Source organism: Canis lupus, chromosome 5 (assembly GCF_003254725.2).
Source record: "Canis lupus dingo isolate Sandy chromosome 5, ASM325472v2, whole genome shotgun sequence".
NCBI lineage: Eukaryota > Metazoa > Chordata > Mammalia > Carnivora > Canidae > Canis > Canis lupus.
This window is the reverse complement of record NC_064247.1, coordinates 19,686,968-19,710,129: the sequence shown is the minus strand read 5'-3', so window position 1 is coordinate 19,710,129 and position 23,162 is coordinate 19,686,968. Positions and strand designations below refer to the sequence as shown.

General features: G+C 46.0%; 1 long non-coding RNA gene across 2 annotated transcripts in view; it reads left to right on the top strand.

Moving 5' to 3' along the window:
* The window catches only part of LOC112671317 (uncharacterized), a 26,116-nt gene extending 2,954 nt beyond the window's left edge, over positions 1-23,162 (top strand). Inside the window, exons 2-5 of one of the 2 annotated variants that reach the window (XR_003143536.3) lie at positions 10,059-10,347; positions 10,453-10,652; positions 11,816-12,191; positions 22,008-23,162. This is a non-coding gene — a long non-coding RNA (uncharacterized LOC112671317). Of the gene's footprint in view, positions 1-10,058; positions 10,348-10,452; positions 10,653-11,815; positions 12,483-22,007 lie in introns of those variants that run through there. The other variant, XR_003143535.3, reaches the window with a different exon arrangement.

The following is a 23,162-nucleotide window of genomic DNA, read 5'->3' as shown; positions in this document are numbered from 1 at the left end:
AAGTGTCACTACTCTACCATCCGAGTCTCTCTTTCCCTCTCTATAAAACACTGATTACAAGGCACCCTGCACAGAACTGCTGAGCGGGTAATGTGGTGCCTATGAGTCTAGTACAACGTCTGACACTCAGGCAGCATCAGGAAATTCTTAAGGACATACAGCCTTGGATGTGTGTGTCTTGTAGGAGTGTGTCTAAAGTAGAGCAGTGTGACCACCTGGAGAGGCAACGATCCTTTTCCCAGGGATGGCCTCCCAGGATGGTCATTTATGAGACACTTATTTCTGCTGAAATTGAGAAATTAGGGAAACTTAGTGATTTGGCACAGCTCACACTTCTGGGTCTCTGCTCTAGTCTTCTGTGATTCCATCATTCAAGAACATTCAGCAAGTGTCCATTGTGCACCCCCAGGTGCTGGACACACCCAGCGTTCTCTCCTCTGCACCCCAGCTGGGACAAGATGAAGACTCCCCTGTCCTTAGAGACCGTCTTGTACACTCTCCCCACCTCATAGGCTAGGAAAAGGGCACTGCTTGGTGACAGGTACAAGGCCACTGACTGGGAGTGGTGAAGTGAGCCTCAGGACCTGGTCTCCAACCCCCAGTCTGAGCTCCTCCTTTATGTAGCTCCCTCGTCTCACTGAAACCAGCAGTCTCTTCCCAAGGATCAGAGAACAGCAATGATTACATTGCCCAGGTGAATAGGGAGCAGAAGAGAAGAGGGAGGGACTGAGGAAAGGAGGCAGAGTACAGAAGAGGACCAGAACTTGTTCCCCAGGGAAGTGAATGTCGTTTAGCAGTACCCTCTAGGAATATTCCAGGAGGCCTGGGTAAGGTGGAAGAAACTCCAGGCATGGAGTGGGGACCAAGCTCCTCCAGATGGGCTCCTAGGGTCAGCCCCAGGATTCCTGTCTGCTCTTGGGATGCCAGCTCCACCTCTACCCCCATCCATCCTTAGGCTCCATAGGGACTGTGTGGATAGGTGTGAGGCAGATGAATGGAAGCAGGAGAGGGAAGGAACGAGGTAGGAAGGCAAGGAGGAACAATTATACTGTCAAATCCCATTTTGCCCTACAGCCCCAGAATGTGTGTGTGTGTGTGTGTGTGTGTGTGTGTGTGTGTGTGTGTATTCTTCAGAGAAAAGAAATTAATAGTCTGTGTGTATATATAAAGATGTATTGTAAAAAATGGTTTGCATGATTATGGAAACTAGCAAGTCCAAACTCTGCAGGGAGGGCCAGCAGGCTGGAATCCCCCAGAGCTGATGTTTCAAACCTGAAAGCTGTCTGCTGTAGGACCAGGAAGGACTGATGTTGCAGATGAAATCCAAAGCCAGTCTGCTGGAGAATTCTCTCTTGCTCATGGGAGACTGGTTTTTTCTCTGTTGAGGCCTTTGACTGATTACATGAGACCCATCAGTCAAGCAGGGCAATCTGCTTTCCTCCAAGTCCACTGACTTAAATGTTAATCTCATGCAAACATAGCTTCACAGAAACACCCAAGATAATGTTCAACTAAATATCTTGGGCAGCCCATGACTAACCCAAGTTGACACACAAAATCCACCATATCACAGAATGTGTGTGTGTGTGTGTGTGTGTGTGTGGTGCTTGGGGGAGGGGTTAAGGGCATAGTGTCTCCCACACCCATGCCACCTCCTGGCACCACAAAAAGTCCCTGCCATGGCACGTGGTTGTGAGAAGCCAACTCTTGCCCAGATGTCCTCTCAGTAGGCCTGGTAGGATAGTGCTCAGGTCAGTGAGTGTGTCCCCACCACAACGTGGCAGTGCGTGTCTCCTCCTGGAGGCCCCTGGGTGTGGGAGGCATGTGTCATTCTGTATCTGGGTCTGGGGTCAGGGAGTGAACGTGGCAGATACTGTGACAGATAGCAGATGGCTCTCTCGACACTGGCCAGGAAAATGAGCATCTGTCTGCCGTGCCCATGCCGCTCGCCACTTTCCCAGAGCTGATGACCAGAAAGGCCATGACCCTGATGTGCAGGGCTTCACCCTGACAGCTCTCTGTGCCACCACAGAAGCGCTAAGTGGGAGCTGCCAAGTCAAAGCACTAGGCTCTGGGCAAACTGATCATTGATCAGGGGCTCACCTATCCGGAGACACGAGCAGTGGATGTTCATCAAACCGAGAAACATCACACAGGACACAGGGAGCTGGGCAAGCGCTGGCATTCTCATAATCAGGGAGCTCCTAAATTATTCGGTGAGAAATACCACTGTTTGCCTTGGCCAACCAGTCTCATGCCTGACCCTCTTTTACCTAAACACCTAGACTGCACCGCTTCTACTGAAATTCAAGCCCATTTCTGTTGTTCCTGTCTCTGTAGAAATGGCCAACAGCCGGCTGCACCCCCCTCAAGGCCTCACCCTTCCTCTTTGACTGGTGGTGCCTCCCTCCCCATATCCACAACCCTGGCTCTGGCTACCACCTTCCCCATCCTCTCTGTGCAGCACCGTGCTGGTTTTATTTCTATAGCTTTGAATCTGTCTTGATATATAGGCAGGCGAGGAGCCTTTCTTTCCTTGCTTTTTTTTCTCAAAATTATTTTCCCTATTTGGGGGCTTGAATCTATCATGTGGCTTCTGGAATCATTTTGTCAAATTTCTGAAATGTTCGACTGGGAGTCTGATTAAAATTGCCTCGAACATAAAGATTAATTGGGGAGAGAGGGTGGTCTCACAGTGCTGAGCCTTCACATTCACAATCTTCTCCAAAAAGGTATAGTACTTTTATGGTTAGGTTTATTGGTTTGGGGGCCCCCAGAAGCAGCCTCTGAGCCAAGGTTTCAAGTGTAAACAGTTTATTGAAAAGTACAGGAAATAGGGATAGCCTGAGTGGCTCAGTGGTTGAGCGTCTGTCTTCGGCTCAGGTCGTGATCGTAGGGTTCTGGGATCGAGTCCCTGTTGGCCTCCCCACAGGGAGCCTGTTTCTCCCTCTGCCTAGGTCTCTGCCTCTCTCTGTGTGTCTCTCATAAATAAATAAATAAACTCTTTTAAAAAGAGAGAGAAGTACAAGACATACAGAGAGGACTAATACAAAGGAGAAAATCAGCCAATAAAGGGTGCATTAATAAACCAGCTTTCCCATAGGTGACTCGATCAAGATCCTGCAGGGGAAATCTGGCAAACGGTGCAATATACATGCATCAGAATTACCTCAGCCAAGGGACAAAGAGCCCATCCATCCATCCATCACTCATTGGTTAAGGGCTGCCCTGGGGAAGATCATTCTCAAGCACTTCTGTCCAGGCCAGTGGGTTTTCACAGCCCGACCACAAGAGGCAGGAGCTGGTATTACAAATAGTGAAGGTAGCCCAGGTGGCATGAGCACAGCATCTGGCAGCTTGTAGGGGGGAAAAGCAGGGCAATGGATGGAAACCAGAGACAGTTTAACTGGGATGAGAGCTTTCTTTGCCTACTGAAGCTGCCGTGTGGGGGTGTGAAGATCACCACGCTGGCAGTTTTCAAGCAGAGGCCAGCCGATGTGTCAAGGATGTGTATCCATCATTGACAAGTAGTTCGGAGTGGAACAAGGATTCTCAACCTTTTCCTGCAGAGATCTCTACGGTGATGCTATTAATCGGAGCTACTCATGCTAGCACAATGCCCTTTCTCATGCAGCCAAGAAGGCTATCAGAATGCAATGAAGTCATAAGCTGTAACTTCGGGTCCACTATAATTTATGGTTTTTATGCAATAAGTCATTTGCAATTTTTATTACTTGGCTGTTTGTTCCCAACTGTGTGCAGTACATGCTCTGAGTCCCAGCGACACATCAGCTGTCCCGGTCCCTGGGATGGGAACTTCAGGGCCAGATGACCTCCGAGGGCATGTCCTACGTCACCAGCTCTAGTGTGTGGACAGACCAGGGGGTTGTGTATGAGGCCTGGCTCCCCAGTCCTGAGGGCCCTTCTCCCCCTTTTGGCAAATCACTTGGAGTGTTGAGTTATGCATATTCTTCAACTTGAAGTAAACATCACAATGAATTATTTGAGCCTGAATAATCCTAGAGGGGATCTCAGCTGGATACCACCAGATGGATCCTCTGTATAGAATTATTGTCAGAACATGGCTTCCAAGTACTGATTTTTCTTTGGAATCTGGGGCTGAGTGAAGGAGCCAGGAGCACAATTGAACAATTTCCTGTAAGGAGTGGGATAAAACAAGGTGCTCTCCACCCCAGTGAGTCCATTCCACCAACTGCACTGCAGGTGCTCTTCCTAAGAGCTCGTGCTTCAGACCAAAGGCTGATGGTTCATGCTTCAGAGCTCGTGCTTCAGACCAAAGGCTGATGGTTCGTGAGGCAGAATGTTCATGGGGGAACAGGGGAGAGAGAACTCGTGCCTAGAAGTCAGGGGGCTAATTTGCTGAGACATCCCTTTCCCCCTACCCCTTGGTTGCTCCATCTGTAAACGCAAGATGAACACTCTTGCTCCACCGTGCACCAAACATGTTCAGAGTCGACGAGTCCTTGACACTCTTGCTCCACCGTGCACCAAACATATTCAAGGTCAGGGAATCCTTGCCACAAACAGAGGGGATTCTGGGTCTTCTGGAGGCCGAGCTGCATCTGCTCCCCCAGCTCCCACCCCTGGAGGTGGTTGTCAGGAGCCAAGGGCCCACTTGTGAGCAAGACTGTTCTCACCCTCCCCTGGTCTCCCATCTCCGTAAGCCTGAACACTCAGAGCCTCCTGACACCTGGCAGGGCTCCTGGGAGCCACTCCCCTGTCTCCACCCAGGCCCCCCTTCCTGTGACCCACTCCCCAGCAACACAGCTGGGGTGATAGTCACATCAGCCTTGGACAGTCGCCTCCCCATGGAATCAGAGCAACATAAAGCCTACACTTCTTCCTTCTCCTCTCAGCAATCACCTCAGTGCAACAAGGCAAATGAGAGGCAGGAACACAAACTCTATCTTCCTGAAGCAGGAGAGACCATGGACATGTCACCCGATAATGAAGACCCAGTTAGAAAAGGAGGAGGAGGGAGGAAGTCCCAGCAGTGGAGCTCATTGGTGTTCTTTACAGAAAGAACTTGCAAAATACATTTCCCTAAGGTGAGAAGCCCTCCTTGAGAAATAAAACCTAATCTCCATGATTGCAAGAGCAGGAGCAGGGTACCCAGTGTGGGCCAGGAGAGTCTCTGGACCTAATTCCATGAAGCAAAGAAGGTAGGGCAAGACCCCGTGTCACACGGACCAGCTGTATTTGCAAGAAATGCTCCATCTTTGTGACAGTGGGGAGGAGGGACGCTTTGCCCTGTGAATCACCCCCCAGATGTCTGCCTTCCCTGGCTAAAGAGAAGGAAAGCCCAAGCCACATACATATACACAAAACCCTGCATCCTAATGAGAAATTCTGGTGGCCTGAAATGCAGCCCACCCCTCCCCACACACAGGCCAACGGTAGCTGGTTCCGGGTAAAACTCCCCTCCTTCAAAAGGGGGCATTTGAAAAAGCACTGGCATGGGATCCATAGCAAAAACTCAAGAGAAAAGGAGGAAAGAAAGAGGAAAAACAAGTAGTAGATAAAGAAGAATCAACAGGAAAATGTTTTCACAGGGCTGAATAAATTGTGACCAAGAATTTCAAATGATTTTTTAAAAAGAAAGTAATGAGGCAATTATCTCGGTGAACCGAGCGCATGGAACAAAGATAGGAAAGAAATCACTACCTATTATCTCAAGAAATAGAAGATTGAATGTATTATATAGAGAATTAACAGATCCTGTCTAAAGAAATTGTGGGTTAAGCGTATTGTATAAAGTTATGGTTATGAAGGTAAAACCACCAGGAAAATACAAACCTTCTAAATTACACTGGGTAGGGAGGATAGGGAGTCCACACAGAGAAAAATTCATAAATAAGAAAATCAGAAAGCATCATGTAAAAACAACAACAGAACTGAGATCAAACATATAGGCGGTGTAAATACATGTTAATGAGCTAACCTCACTTATTAAAAAAAACCTTTGGATTGTATCACAGAGCAAAACCAACTCTGCTGCACATAAAAGCCACACCTCGAACAAAGAGATCTAAAACTTTGAATATAAAAGGATGAACAATGGAATACCAAGCACATGCACAGAAAGATAAAGCAGGTCATGATCTAAATACAAGAGAGGCTGGATTCGGATGAAAAATAACAAAGGATAATGCTTTGCAATGCTAAAAGATACAACTCTCAGTGAAATAAAATTAGTTATGACTACCTATGCACAAATAGCCTAACATCGATACTAACAAAGCAAAAAAAAAAAAAAAAAGATACAAAGAAAAATAGGCAAAAACACATCAGTGCTAAAAGGTTTTAACTCAGCTTCCTAAGATCAAAGATCAAGTACAAAAAAATTAAGTTTACAGAAGACCAAAATAACATAGCTTAATAATTACATTTAATTTATGTATTTCCAACTCTGTATCCTCTAAACAGAGAAAACGTCTTTATTTCTAATGCACCCGAAGTTTAAAAAGTACAAAACTTGTTCTCTGGTCATACTGCAGAGCTGTGTGGGATACAGCTAAAGTGATATCAACAGGGAATTTTATTTTATTAAGTGGTATAATAATCAAGGTTACAGAAAATAAATGAATTAAACATTCAATTCTAGAAGCTATAAAAAATAATAAAACAGCTTTTAGGAAAGCAGAAGGCAGGATTTAATAACTGAGGGAAGAAATAAATATATTAATTTGAAAAGGAAGATGTTAGAATAAATCTGAAAGCTGGCTTTTACGAGCATAAGTAGGTGACAAATCTAATTAATAAAAAAGAGAGAAAGTAAAAATCTATCAAATAAGACATATGGAGTGGGAGGAACTACACATCGAAAGGAAATTAAACCACTACTTTACTCAACTCAGTGTAAATACATTTAAAAATTTCAAGGGAATGAATAATTGCCTAAGTCATGTAATTTTCTGAATTGATTCCATAAAAGATAGAAAATCTAAACAGACCAATTATGAAAGAGCAAATAGAAAATGCTGGCAAACTTTCTCTTCATAAAACTATCAGGCCAGAATATAAAGTTACTTTTAAACCATTTTTAGAAGAAGAAAATGAAAAATAGTGATTTCCAAAAGCTCTTAAAATTTTTTAGAGCAAGTTATTTCCAATGAAGCAAGCATAATGGTGACTTCAAAACCCAATTATAGACCAGCACCCTTATAAATGTAATTTGCAAAAATCCTAAATAAAATGACAGACCAAGACCAAGTAATATTTTTTTCCAGGAATGCAAGAGACATTCAATATTAGGAAATCCATTAACACATTCACCTTATTAATAGCTAGATGGACAAAAATGATTATCTCCACAGATGCCCAAAAGGTATATGATAGAATTCAACAATCGTTCTTCTTCTTTTCTTTTTAATTTATATGTACTGTATATATACAGTAAAGAGAACAAAACTTGTGTACAGTTCAATGATATATATATATACACATACACACATTTATATAATCACCACTAAAATACAAATGTAGAGTATTTCCAGCCCTCCAGAAGACTCCCTCAAATTCTTCTTTCATGTTCAATAATTCTTCCACCAAAGTAACAATTGTTCTCACTTTGTTACCTTAGATTAGTTTTTTGTCCATTCATTAACTTTCATATAGATGGATTCATACAGTGTATGTCTTTACCATGTTCATTCATTAAAAACTCTTGGTTGGGCAGCCCAGGTGGCTCAGGGGTTTAGCGCCGCCTTCAGCCCAGGGTGTGATCCTGAAGACCTGGGATCGAGTCCCACGTCGGGCTCCCTGCATGGAGCCTGCTTCTCCCTCTGCCTGTGTCTCTGCCTTGCTCTCTCTCTGTGTATTCTCATGAATGAATAAAATCTTTAAAAAAATAAAAAATAAAAAAATAAAAACTCTTGGTTAAATAAGAATACATGAATCGTCCCTCATCATGATAAAATACATCTCTCCGAACCCCAAAGTTTAATGTGGAAACATGAGAAGCATTTCTGTAGGAATGCAGGAAAGATGTGCATATCTCCAGTAACAACACTGTTCTAGAAATATTAACCAAGGCAATGAGACATAGGAAGAGATTAGATTTATAGATATTGGAAAGGAGGAGGTAAAATTATCAAATTTTCATATGGGAATTCCAAAGATCCAACAAAGACTGAAAACACTAAATAAACTATGATGAGCAGTAAGAGAACTAAGTTGGCTGGAAATATAGCTAGTATGCAGAGCCTTCATATAAGCAAAGAACCACTGGAAGGCATAATAGGAGACAGGACTCCATTTACAACAGCAAAAAATACATATGCAAAGAAATATGAAATACCAAGTGATGAAAATCAATGATAAATGTGCAAGTTTGGCGTGAAGAAAACTAAAAACACAAAAGAAGCCCTGAAAAAAATGAAGAAAGAAGCTTGCTATGGTCTTGGCAACACTCAACATTATAAAGACATAAATTCTCTTCAATCTTTGAATTTAAAATGTATGTAAAAAAGTACTACCTAGATGTTTTGAATTTCATTTGGGAAAATGAACAAATGGAAAAGTCAGAATATCATGAAAACAGTAATAATGAAGTGGCACTAGTCTTTCTATATATTCAAATATATTATAAAGCTATAAAAATGAAAGCATTGTGATATAGTATATGAATAGACTGACGGATTATTGGAACAGAATGAAAAGACCAGAAATAAACTCAAATCACTTGGTGAATTAATACATTATAAAGGAGGGATCTCAAGTGAGAAAGGATATATGGATTTTTTTTTAAATGATGATGAGAAAACAGGATGGAACTCCCCCAAACAAATGAAATTTTATTCCTAAAGCACCTACATAAGAAGAAATTCCAAATGAGTAATAGTTTTTAATGCAAAATTGATACATTAGTAATACCAGAAGAAAACATGATAGGATGTTTTTTAAATCATCTCAGAGCTTGAATGTCCTAAAAAAATGACACAAATCTCAAAAGCCATAAAAGAGAAACTGAAAAAAAAAATCATTAACATAAATATTTTTAGAGGCTGGCATAGCAAAAACTACCACATGTAAGATAAAAGACAAAGTCAAAATTGTGAAAATATTTGCCAGTCATACCACAACTCCTTTACTGTGTAAAGAGTCCACAAATCAATGAGGGAAAAACAAAACCTAACAACACCATAGAAACACAAACAAAATGATTTGGAATAGTTTGCTGAAAGGGAAATGTGAATGGGTTTTAGACATAAGGAGAAAAGTGCTTATCTCCACAACACTAAGAGAATTGCAAAATAAAACTACCCTGGAGCACCGTTTGTCACCTATCACATTGGCGGAAACCAGAAAGCTAGCTATTGCTAAATTGCTCTCTTAGATGTTATCCCAATTCACGGTCGCTCCAATGATGTATGATGACGTTCCGCAAGCTCATCCAGTGATGGTGGAAGAGTGAATTAGTGTAACTTCAATGGAATTGAGCAATAGCTAACAAAATTAACAATGCATGCACATTTTTGATCTAGAAATTGTACTTCCCGAAATCTATCCTTATCCACTCCAGCACGAGTACAATAATGCCGGTAACATCCTGAAAACTGTGTAACAGCAAAATGCTGCACAAGAGGACATCAGAAAAGACTTTAAAGAAAGTGCTTCTGTACTCATGAAAAATTGTAGCCAAAAAATTGGGTGTAGAAGTACAATATAGTGTTACAAAGTGTATCTCCACTTACATAATACAAAGATGGAGGGTATATGTGTTTTCTTGGACATATATTAGCTGTCTTAAAAGAATGCCCCAGAAGCCAGTTACATTTGTCACCACCAGGAGAAATTCTAGCTACTAAGCGAGCAGTGGTGAAAAAAGAGATTTTTCCTTGTATACATAATTTTATACGTTCTGAATTTTGAACCTTTGTAAGTTGTACCTATTCCATAAATAGACCAAAACTGTTGATAATTATTCCACTTGCATTTATCCAGTACTTTCTATGTCCAGTGCCCTTCTAAGACACTGCAAGCCTCATCCCATATCATCCTCACAATAACCCTATAAAGTATCTTTCTTTCCACAGATGAGGAGACCGAGGCATAGAGAGTGTAGATGGTTTGCCTACAATCAGAGCTAGAACATACCCAGCACCTGAGCCAGAATAGAATCCCAGTATTTCTACCTGGGACACTTAGGACACCCAGCTGTTCTCCACTCAGAGTCACAACCTGTTTGGACCACATCTATTTCTGAGTGCCTGACTACAAGGTGGATGGTGTATTAATATAGATCAACCCTGTCCTCTCCCAAGAAGACCTTCCTTTCAGAGACACATCCTATCCGGGCACACAGACTACAAAGCAATTCCTCTGGTCTGTACTACACTCTCTGTGCCCCCTAGACATGCATGAACGGGGCGGGGTGCGGGGGGTGCGGGGGTAAGCAGGAGGCATTAATCCTTATTTCCTTCTCTTTAGCCCTCCTACTGCCTCTACACCAAATCTCACATTTGTGACTTCCTGAGCGCCTCTCCGATGTCTCCTTTGCTCCACATTCCAACTGCCTTGGACTCCCAACAGGCTGCCATCGAATCATAACTGTGTTTCGGCACCAGTGTCCTTATTCAGTGGATAGCCGCCAGAATAATGTTTTCCCCTTTGTATTATATCCTACACAGGTAAATGTGTTTATTACAGGAAATGATTTAAATGCCATTACACAAGAAGAAGATGTCTTTTTAATGCTCTCCCTTGGTTTCAAAGGATTGGGGCTTGATAAAGTACATGAACCTTCATGTTCTAGGTTTTCTTGGCTCATTCCTTCCTTCTAGATGTGTGGAATAAGCAACCACATCCCATTTTTCTGGTGGTGTCAAGGCATCTCTCATCCCTATGTCTTGACACACTATCTCCTGAGTTTGGAATGTCTAACTGCAAATCCACCCAACCAACCTCCACTGTTGCCCCAAAATGCAACTCAAATATTTCTTTCCTAGGGAAGTCTTCTCTGCCTCCCCTAAACTCCGATCTGACTTAACTTCCTCTTCTCTTTGACTCCATAGGATACAAGACAAAACTCAGTTCAGGTACAGATCACACATACTATAGAATTGTCTACCTGTCTGTCTGTAGCCAATGATCTATGGGCTCCTTGAGAGCAGGGATGGTGTCTTGGTCATCTTGGTATGCTTGCTCACTGTCTGGCACAGTGCCTGGTACTAGCTGGAGTGTCTACTTATCAATAACTGATTGAATGGGACATGTTAAAGCTACATGTACCTCCCAGAGCTGTTCTTTGATTTTCTAGACTTGCCTGATCAAGCCCTATGTGACCTTCCTGAGAGTTACTGATAACTGCACTTCCAGCGGCCACATGGTAGACTGTGACATCAGTGGTCACCACCATGCCACATTTCCCAGTAGCTACCCCTTGTGCAATCCCCTCCCACAGTGATGCTGGACTTGGTCATGTGCCTTGGTTTGGCCATGGGATATTAGCAAAGATGATGCGAACAGAGGCTGGATTAGTGCTTGCACACTGGGGCTTGTCCTCTTGGAACACCCCCTCTTGGAAGCTGCCTGCCATGTTGTAGAGAGGCTTGGAGTAGACTATTGAAAGATGAGAGACCACATAGATGAAGGATGACAGGTCATCTTGGATGTTCCAGCTCTGTCCAGCTCCCAGATGAATGCAGACTCATGAGAGATTCAGCTACAACTTGTAGAATAGAGAAGAACCTCTCAGCTGAGCCCAGTTAACACTCAGAACTCTGAGAAATAAGTCATTGTTCATTTCAGCCACTGCTTGTTCTGATAATTTTGGGGTGCTTTTTTCATGCAGCAACAGGCAACAGAAACAGGCTGATATGGAAACTCCCATGCTCCTGACTCCTGGCACAGCAACACAGCCTCCCTGGCAAACCCTGGCTGGTCACTGCAGCTGCCCCATATGCCAAGGTCATTTGCTGGAACCATTTGCTGGCTTATTTGCAGGCTGCCAGAACCCAAGTGAGAGAATTGGAGCCCTCAAATCAAAGCACAGCCATAAAATAGAAACATGGGGAAGAACTACAGCTGTGCCTGAGTATGGAGCAGACTTTGTCAAAGAGAAGAATGAACGATCGGCCTTGCTTTGATGTGGCCTTCCTCTGGAACTTCCTCACAAGGACACCTGGCCTTGAAAATGCATGAAACTACAGCCTTCCAGGACTCGTGAGGTTAGGAAAAACAGAGTCGTGTTCAGCACTCTTCCACTCCATCCAGAGACCCAAGGGGAATCCTGGGCTCTGTCTCCCATCTCCCACAGGGTAGGCTCCTGCCCTGCTCCCTTTGCCAGCATCCTTGTGTGCGGCACTGGGTATGCACCTAGGATTGCAGCTTATGGGTAAAAGGAGATGAATGGCCTACCCAGAAAAAAGACAGCAAATCAGGGAGTTTTGAAAAGGAGAGGAGCCTACAGGGAAGGAGAGTCTCCTGCGGATTTATAGACCGTATCCTCTCCTCCAAGACTAAGCTAGATTCCTTTAAAAAAAAAAAAAAAGGGGGATCCCTGGGTGGCGCAGCGGTTTGGCGCCTGCCTTTGGCCCAGGGCGCGATCCTGGAGACCCGGGATCGAGTCCCACGTCGGGCTCCCGGTGCTTGGAGCCTGCTTCTCCCTCTGCCTGTGTCTCTGCCTCTTTTTCTCTCTCTCTTTCTCTGTGTGACTATCATAAATAAATAAAAATTTAAAAAAAAAAAAAAAACCTTTGTGGCTCTTTTTTTTTTTTTTTTTTTTTTAATTTATTTATGATAGTCACAGAGAGAGAGAGAGAGGCAGAGACACAGGCAGAGGGAGAAGCAGGCTCCGTGCACGGGAGCCCGACGTGGGATTGGATCCCGGGTCTCCAGGATCGCGCCCTGGGCCAAAGGCAGGTGCCAAACCGCTGTGCCACCCAGGGATCCCCAAACTTTGTGGCTCTTATTTTAATTATAATTAAATTATTTTTAGTGAATCTTTCTTCTCCAGGAGAAAGCTCCTTGAATGCAGAGATTATGTCTGTCTTGCTCCATATGGATAACTGCTTTGCCCAGCACACAGCATGGCGCATAGGAGGTACCAGTAAGCAGCTGTGGGGAGAATGAATGAACCAACAAATCAATACCCAGCCCAGCACTGTGCAGACAGGGCTTCTTCTTCTTCTTCTTCTTTTTTTTTTTAAGGATTTTATTTATTTATTCATAGACACAGAGAGAGAGGCAGAGACACAGGCAGAGGGAGAAGCAGGCTCCATGCAGGGAGCCCGAAGTGGGACTCGATCCCGGGTCTCCAGGATCATACCCTGGGCTGCAGGCAGGGCCAAACCGCTGTGCCACCAGGGCTGCCCCAGACAGGGCTTCTTAACTGTGATGCCAAAGACAGGATCCACCGCCCCCCCCCCCCCCATGCCTCTGCACTGGCTGTTTCTGTGCTGGAATTCCCTTTCTCTCCTTGTCCATCTGGCGTTTCTAATAGCTCTGGAGAGATGAGCTAGTTCTGAGCCTTTTGGATCCTCAGTTTGCTCCTCCGTGTATGGGGTATAGCACGCTGCCTTGTGGAAAGGGAATACGAGGAGGTCGACGGTGCCTACACATGCCTGATACACAGTCAGGGCCCAGCGATGCTAGTTGGCTCTGGCTTCAGGCCAAGATGCCTGTGACCATTTCTCTGTGCCATGTTCTCCGCCCCTGGTGCTGAGTACCCAGAAGTTATCTTGAGCGTTACCCTTACCAGAAAGGAGCTGGGCAGTGATGAAAGCCCATAGGTGAGCAGAGGTATGTTTCTCAGACTTTAAAGTGCACACATATTCTCTGGGGATCTTGTTAAAATGCAGATTCTAACTCCGTCTGCCTGCGGAGGGAGGAGGGCTGAGATTTTGCATTTCTAACAAGCACTCAGAAGTCACAGCAAGGTACTGATCTAGGGAGCAGTCTGAGGAGCAAGAGGCTACAGCACCAGTTACAGGATGAGTACAGACAGAACTATGGGGCAGCCAGGGGGGTGGCCACTGGAAGTGGGGTGGCCGTGGTTGCAGCTGCTGGGATGAAACCGGCCCCCTGGATAGTGGGTAGTGGAACCTAACAGAGTAGCTCTAGGGCGCCGCTCTACAGACCAAAGAGCTGAACTGCAGAGAACGCCTGAAACATTTTATTCCTGGTGGTGGACTTGGGAGGCAGCTGGGAGCCTTCTTCTGGGGAGTTTGCACATTTTCCCAGCTGCAAGTCTCTACCCCTTCTCTCAGTACTATAGGATAGCTGAGAAGAGCCCTCATCGCTGATGGAGGCCAAGTGACAAACGTTCTGATGAACTGGCAGTCCTCCCCAAGTAATGCCCTAGTTTGGAGCTGGTATTGTAGAAGAGGAAAGGGAAACATGCCAGACTTTGCAAGGAGCTCGGTCAAGCCTGCTGGGGCCTGTCAGTGGGTGTGTGCTACATTCTTTGTCACCCAGCAGCCTGGCAGGAGAGAAATCAGAGCCCTGCCCTGGCCAGGGAGGCCCTCCTCCTCTGGGGAGCAGGCGCTTTCCACACATTACCTCCAGGCTTCCCAACCTTCCTTGGGGGGCCTCTGAGGACTCTCATCTCATAGCAAACACTCCACAGACCTCCGCAGGAGAGCGCTGGTGCTTTGTGTCTGTTGATTAAAGAAATCATCAGACTCAGAGTCTACCACGCATTCCGGGATGCTTTTCCCTCAATTCAGTCTTCTTTATGATAAGAGCACGAATGTTCGCCTGGAGAGTGGTTGGACACATGTGAGCGGCAGGGTGAGGTCAGTTTGAGGACAATGGGCGAGTTGCGCCCCTGGGCACCAGGTCCTTGGCAGTGATTCTTTGCCCCGCCCCTCCCACCCTGGTCTGCACCATCTCATTTAGTCCTACTTTATCTCTTCTAGTCTTTGGAACTAGTCTTCGGGGTAGGTATTGCCACCCCCATTTGACAGATGAGGAAGCTGAAGATCTAAATGGTGAAATGAGCTGTCCAAGGTCACATGCCAAATAAGCAGAATCAGGGCATATTTATATAACACATATATATGTATATGTGTTACATATATACGCTTATTCACTTTTTAAATTCAAATATCATTAACTTAGAGGGTTACACTGGCTTCAGGTAGAATCAGCTTTCACCTGGTCTTTGTGCCCCAAGTCCTTCCTCCTTCATCCAAGAGGAACGACCTCGGTTTTGTTTTGTTTTGTTTTTTGTTTTTTGTTTTTTGTTTTTTTTAGCAGCACCTTAACATTGAATCCCTCTGGCGCCCTCTGGAGGTCACTCCTCCATCCTGCCCCCTGACAGAGGTCACTTCATCTCAGGCTCATAATCCTCTTCTCTTGTGCAAGGTCTGGCACCTGGAGAAGACTCTTAAGTGCCACCTAGCTGAGTATTATAAAAATCTGTCCAGGAATGGAAATGCGTAGAGGGCCTCTCAGCCCCCTCCCACAGCAGAAAGAGAGAGAGAGGGAGGAGGTGAGAGCCCCCTCCACCCCCACCCCACCCCCTCGCGGGCCCCAGCTGTCTGTCTGCGTCAAATGTTCTGAGCAGAGGTTGGGGGCTTCAACTCCCCACACAAAGAGAGTTCAGAGCTGTCAGTACCTTTCCCACGATACACTAGGTGGTGAGGAGCAGGTGATAATTGTAGCTCTGTCACCCTTGTCACCTCTGAGCTGGCTGGGTTTTTTTTTTTTTTTTTTTTTCTTTCTTTCTAAAAAACAAATGTTGTGCTGCCTGGAAATCACTTGGAGTTTCAGTTGAGGAAATACCCATATACAGGCCGCTGCTCTTTCCCCAGAAATCCAGAGAGGAAAACAGCCTCAGGGGCACCAGGGTGGCTCAGTGGTTGAGCATCTGCCTTTGGCTCAGATCATGATCCCAGGGTCCTGGGATCGAGTCTCAAATCAGGCTCCCGTCAGGCACCCTGCTTCTCCCTCTGCCTGTGTCTCTGCCTATGTCTCTGCCTATGCCTCTCTCTCTGTGTCTCTCATGAATAAATAAATAAAATCTTAAAAAAAAAAAAAAAGAAGAAAAAGAAAAAGAAAGAAAGAGAGAAAGAAAGAAAGAAAGAAAGAAAGAAAGAAAGAAAGAAAGAAGAAAGAAGAAAGAAAGAAAAAAAGAAAGAAAGAAAAGAAAACATGGACTCAGAAAGCACCTCCTTCAATATTTCTGGTTTGGCCTCTCCATAGGGGAGAGAGCCCCAGCCTCTATATGAGCACTCCCCAGGGGATAAGCCTGTCCCACAGCCACCTGGGATGTCAGAGCTCTCTCTCTCTCTCTCTCTCTCTCTCTCTCTCTGAATGGAAAACTGCCTTCACCTATTAAATCTTCCTTCTGTGCTTTGGAGAACACACACAGGACCCCTCCATCTTCTTCCCACTGAGACCCTTCTAGTTTCCGAGGGACTCTCTCATGCTCTGACCCTGCACTTCTGAGGTCACCTCTCCTCTCCAGCATAGATGCTCCGGCTCTTCTGACCCTTCCTGTAGAAGGATTCCACCCCTATCCCCCCCCTGCCCTCAGGGCACACTGTGCTCTATCTGTGAATGTCTGTTAAAGAGTAGCAATGAGCTTTAAACATCCCAGAGGCTTGTACTCAGATTTCCACATTCTGATTCACACACAAAAATGCAAACTGAAATAGTCTCGTGTAACAACAGATGCAGTTGTCAATAATAATAATAACAATAATAATAATAATATCCCAAGTTAATGGGCTCTTTACTATGCTCCACGCATTGTGAAGATTTTACCTGCATTATTTTACTTAGTCCTCGTGCACCCTGCGAAATGCCATACCATCACTTTACAGGTAAGAAAAATACAGCTTAGAGATGATAGGGATCTATGCGAGTCTCAGAGCTAATCAAGTCTTTAAAAAGCATAAAAAAAAAAAAAAAAGCACTGGAATCCATGTTTTGTCTCGAAAACCAATGTGCGTACGACTCCTCTATATTGTTTTACGTAAAATTGCTCCAATGTAGTAAAATATACTCCATTGTAGTTCCTCTTAGACCCCCCCACGGATCCATATTACAGAAACATGCACAGATAGAGATCCACGTAAGTCCCTCACAAGCTGTCGTATAGACAAATCAAAATTCCTCAGAAAGAAAGAAAGAAAGAAAGAAAGAAAGAAAGAAAGAAAGAAAGAAAGAAAGAAAAAAGAAAGAAAGAAAGAAAGAACAGAAATATCATTTCCCAGTCTAAATTGTTTAATTAATCTTATTTATAACTACATTTCATTGTGGGAGCTATCCTTGCAGGAAAAAGCAGAAAAACATTCAATACAATCGTGGTTTCCCTCAGCAATTTAACCTCCCAGAAAGCAGAGGTTGAGGACAGGGCACAGCATTTATTTTGAACCTAATTCCACTCCAGTGAGGGTGAGCTGCTTGGTGAAAGAACAGGGAGAAAAATCCTGAGCAACAGTAGCCAGGTCATCTCACAGGTTATGCTATTCATGATGGGAAAAGCTGGGCATGGTCTGACATGAACCTGAGACTTTACAGAGGCAGATTGCAAAAACCTTTGCAGGAGAGAGGCTGGTCCCATGACTTCATACACTCTGGGAAGACAGCTCTAGAGGGATGACTTTCAAAAATGAAATTCTGACAATCCGATTGCAAATGACTCCAATGTGGGAGAAATGCAGTAGCACAGAATGAATACAAAGGAGTGACACAAACCCTCAGGTATAATGTTAGCAAGGCTGAAGCCAGCATGAGCCACCAGTGATGACATAAAAGGCCTTTCTGGGAACAGAGTCATGAGAACAGAGAATGGCTAGATCCACCTCTCAAGCACTGGCTGTATGACCTTGGGCAAATTTCCTAACCTCTTGGAACCTCAGTTTCCTGGTCCATATGATGGGGATAATAGTTCTTCCACTGCAGGTGTGTTGTGAGGATTATAGGAATGATGCCTTAGAAACAGACAGACAAGCAAAACCTCGCACAGAGGAAAGTTCTCAAAAAGTATCTGTTGTCAGGTCCCTCCTGTCATCCTAGTACTAATGGTGTAAAACCAACTGAATCTTCAGTTCCTGCACTGCCTCCATCTCCTGTCAAGGACAAAAGTCCCCAGATTAGAACATCTAGAACAAACATCGATAAGGAGAATTTGCCAATCCGAGCAGCATGCAGATTGCTGAAATGACGTTATGCCTCTTGACCAGGAAGAATTATATTCCATGGCTTGAGGATGACATGCAGAGTGTTCAACCCGTCTTGTTGGGATCCCTCCAAGAGTCTCCAAGGATAAGGGACGGGACAAAAGACATGCCTGCCACATTGCAAGCACTCAACTGAAATTTGTTAAACGTTATTGCAAGAAACAAATGCCTCAATCTTTCTAAAGGGATGGAAGATGTGCCCGAAGTCCATCCCAGGATAAACTCCAGATCTGCCTATTAAACAGGTGACTTTTGTACCTTCGGGAAGCTGCTGACATCCCCAGCATGGGTCCATCCTGAACCTGCCACACCTCACATACCTTGTTTTCCTTTCTGATAGAATTATTAGATTAATAGCCAAAAAGGCCAGTATCTTTGGCTTCACAATCCCAGATCCTGAAGTTGGACTTAGATGACAATGCAGTCAAGGGGCCGAGGAACCGATGGAATGACCGTGTCCAAAGACAGCAGGTTGGCTGGGTCAGCACCAACCTAGAGTCCTGTTTGGTCAACCTTTTTCTCGCCGGGGAGAGCATAGATGGATGGCTGACCAGTGGTGAAGGAAACACGGAGGGCCAGTCCATGTGTTGGTGAGTGGTCAGGATCCAGCTCCATTGCACCAGCTGAATCTGACGTCAAAAAACTAATGCCGGTTCCATAAAATCTTTTCTTTCTTCAGACTCCAGACGCTTCTCTCCCTCACTCACTCCCTGAATGCATCCACTTACCAAATTCACAGGTTTTAACTCCTAAATCATTCTCAGACTCTTCCTCTACTTTCAATCTGCCCAAACATAGGCCCTTGTCAGCCAAGGGTTTGGAATCTGGGGGGAGAGAGCCATGTTCAGATCCCAGTTTATGCTGGCAGCTATGTGACCTTGTTCAAGTTACCTCTTTGTTCAAAATTTCGGTTTCCTTGTAGGTAACACGAGAAAAATAGTAATACCCACCTCACAGGCTTTTGCAAGGTTTCCGAGCTGACTCCTTTGCAGAGTGCCCAGCACCATGCCTGGCATAGAATAAGCACTAGGAAACATCAGTAAATATTACTGGGCGCTGTGATGACCTCCCAGCTGGTCTGTCTACCACCAGCCCCACGGCCCCTGCATTATCTGCCTCTTATCACAGAGATGATCAAATCCAGAAACCATCAGTGATTCTGCTCAGAGTAAACGCCTTTACACACACATGCACACACACATGTACAGGCACACACGGACATGTCACACACACACATGCACACACACACACACTCAGCATTGCCCCAGGACAAAGTCCCAGCCCAGTGCATAAGGGCCATCCTGATTTTTCTCAACTGCAGCTATAATTGAGCATTTTTTTCCCAGCACAAGAGGATGTTTCTCACTCTGAAGCTATTGGGAGGGCTTTCCCTCTGCCCGTAATACCTTTGCCCTCTTATCTATCCAGGGACCTTCAACTCATCCATGAAAATCCAGGCAGGTGTCTGTCCTCTGTGGAGCCCTCCAGGTCGTCTCGAGGTGCCCCACACTCTTCATGCCCATTAGAGACATCTAGGAGCCTCCATGCCCTTCCCTGAAAAATGTTGCTTAAAATACCAACTCCAGCGAGTGTCTTCATGAGAACTGAGGGAGGTAAAAATACCCGGCACGTCTAGGAGAGTGGACTGCTGATGGGGCTTGAACCTTTCACTGGCAGGTGGTGGGCGGAAGTGGGATGCTCACTGTCTCAGGGAAGAGAGTGGGGACTTAGAATGTGAGCCTTAATGATGATAGATAACCAAGGAAGTGGGTCAGACATTCTCTCAAGGCCCCTTCTTCCCGAAATGCACATGGGCATCGTTGGGCCGGGAGCTATACCAATAGTCACACATCACTTCTCCATCTCATGGATGTGCCCCATTCCATTAAGACAAAGACGACCACACCACTCCTGCCCCCAGCTCACGAGGAAAGGAGGGAGTGGGGCGCTGGGGCTAGATACTCCCTATGCTGCCCCAGCCTGTCACTCGCAGCACCTGCCTCAACTGAGGTTCAACCCCCTGTGCCCTTTGCTTCCTGAGGACCCTGACAGCCTGGGGACTGGTGGACCAGCCTGAGAAGCGTGCTCATTACTCGCAATGGCAGAGGGGCACTGGAGAGCCTGGACAGACAAGCAGACAAGCCTGGCCTCTCTCCCACCTACCGTGGGACGTTCCCAAGCTGTTTCTGCCCCAGGCGGCCTGGGCTTCTGTCTCTGCCATGACCAAGGGCAAGAGCCCCCTCCACTTTCTCAGGATCTTTGAAAACTGCATGAGGAATGGATGTCTTTCATTTCAGGGCCACGAGACCCAACTGCTGCCGGGCCAGGCACCAGCTCAGACCAGGTAGGGAAAGAAGTCAGACTTCATCCAAACAAAAAGCAGGAAAAGTCACCCATTGACCCAGAGAGTGGACATCCTGCAGACAGGGAGAACAGAGTGAGAGACTCCTCCAGAATAAGCAATGGACATGTCTGCCATTCGGGCAGGACAGCCGGGAGCCCTAGACTTGTTTCTATAAAGCTACTGTCCCCAGAGCAAAAGCCTGGGTCCGCCAGAGAGGCCAGGACACTACGGAGTCCATGTGGCAGCCAGGGCCGGGAAGCACATCCTAGGTCCTTACCCAGATTGGCACCTGCCGATCCCTCCAAATCTAGCAGCGAGCAGAACCTAACACCCCCTCCAAGCAGGATCAGCCAGCATGGGTGTCAGCCAAGCCCATGAGGCTTTAGGTCACCTTGGGATATATATTTGATTAATTTGTCAGCTTTTCAAATATACTCAGTTTTCCATCTTTGCTTCATAATTTTTTCAAATAGGTCAGCTCGTGTAGGCCAAGCTAAGGATAAAATGTTTCTCTCTCCCGGTGATCAAAGCACCTGTAAAGACCAGGTGAGATCAGGAAAGTCCAGCCAGAGATTGGCTCCGTCAATGCTTCCTGAGCACCCACTGTCTGCCAAGCCCTGTTCCACACACCAAGCAGAAACAGAAAGCAAAGCAGAAAGGGCCCTGCTCTCTCGGAGCTGAGGTCCAGAGGGAGGGAAGCAAACAATACAGTGCTAAGCAAATACTATAAAGTGAGTTTAGAGTAATCAGGGCATCCAAGGGTGACCACGGGCACCTGTCTAAGGTGGTAGGGAGGTACCTTTGAGCTGCATGAGTAGAAGCAGTCAGTCTTGTAAAGCCCTGGGGAGAAGCAAAAGCAAACACAAAGGCCCTGATATAGGCCTGGGCTTGGCAAGCTGGAGGAAGAGTCAGAGGGTGAGTGGGGTTGCACCTGGTGAATATAGGGGGTGAGGGCAAATAGGCAGGCATCCTGGATCGGCAAGCTGAGCCCCGGGGGACGTCACCTCTTTGCTGTGCCCCAGTATCCAGCTGAGCTCCTGGCTCAGATGAGTGTTTAATAAACACTTGCCGAGTGGCTCAGTGGTTGAATGGTTGAGCGTCTCCGTTCGGCTCAAGACGTGATCCCGGGGTCCTGGGATCAAGTTCCACATGGGGGTCCCCGCAAGGAGCCTGCTTCTCCCTCTGCCTATGTTTCAGCCTCTCTCTTTGTGTCTCTCATGAATAAATAAATAAATAAAATATTTTAAAAATAAGATAAAATAAGCACTTGCCACATGAGCAACTCTGTGAGAGCATGCCTGGGTCAATGATGAACAGAGCAAGGCAGATGGAAGTGATCGTGGGTGGCTTTCTCATGGTGGACCTCCTCCCACCCTCTGGGTCCACGGGTGCTCCCCCACATGGTTCTCCGGGCAGGGACCCATCACTAAAGCAGAAAGGGACAGACCAGAATGAGGGCCTTTGAGTTGGGAGACCCTAGAGCTGACTTCAGTCTCTGTTCTTTGCAGAAAACATGAGCCTCTGGGAGGCCTTGACCAATTCACCAGCCAGACCTTCTTCCCCGGCACGTCACGTTTGGCACCCAGGGACTCCCAAGCCCGGTCATCATCTGGAAGTTGCAATGAGTTTACCCCAAAGACCCAGGCTGGGCAAAGGGGGTTCTGTTCTACTGGTGCTGGTGACCGTTGGCCCTGCTGTGCAGATTTCATTTTTTAAGGAGAGATTTTTAAGCTTTGTTTGCATTCGTCTGGTGACAGAACTGAACTGAAGAGCTCCGTTGGGATCAATAAACATGTATCCGCCTGGCTTGCTAGCACCAGGCACTGGACTGGCCTGGGGATTTGAGGCCAAGTGAGGAGCCATCTAGAGCAAAGGACAGCCACACAAACAGGGCACAAAAGCCCCATTAACACTGTCGCACTGGTCAGTAATTGCCTGGGGCTTTTCTCCTGCAGAGCCCCGGGGTGGGACCTGAGTGAGGATTTCACTCCTGCTCTCCCTCCCTTGCTTCTCCATCTTTTGTTTGTTTGTTTTCTTCCATGGGCAGAACACACAGACACTGAAGTCTGGAATTCTGGAAGCTTGTGGTTCCCAACAGGAGGATGGTCTGTGGAAGCAGTATGCTTGTTAGTAACACACTCCAAATCTCTGGTGCCTGTAAGACTATGAGCCTCCAGGAGGTTGGTCTGTTCACGCCAAACACTTTTCAGGGAATAACTCAGCATCCATTAGGATGCTTTTAGAAGAGTGGAAATGGCCCATTTCCCCCCGAAGATCTACTGCAGGGGCGAGGGAGAGTGCAATGTCTCAGCAGCCTGTCTTCAACCATTGCTAAAGGCCCAAGCAGAGCTGTACAAAATCCAGGGGACCCACCCAGCTTTAGGGATCTTGGCACACCTCTCAGGGGTTTCAGTCATCTGTTCCTGCCTCTCACGGTCCCACAAGGTCTGCAGTCCCTGAACTGTACCGTCCACCCAAACCTCACAAATCTGCCCCTACTGCATGGAAACCTTGGGGAGGTGCCCAGCCTCTCCTGGGATGACCGTGGCAGTCGGCACCCAGGGCTCCCCCTTGGAACTCTCTGCCCCCTCTTTCTGGGCCCCATAGACAGTGAACTTATCTAGAGCTCTGCCTCCCGCACTTGAACTGAAGATTTCCTGATT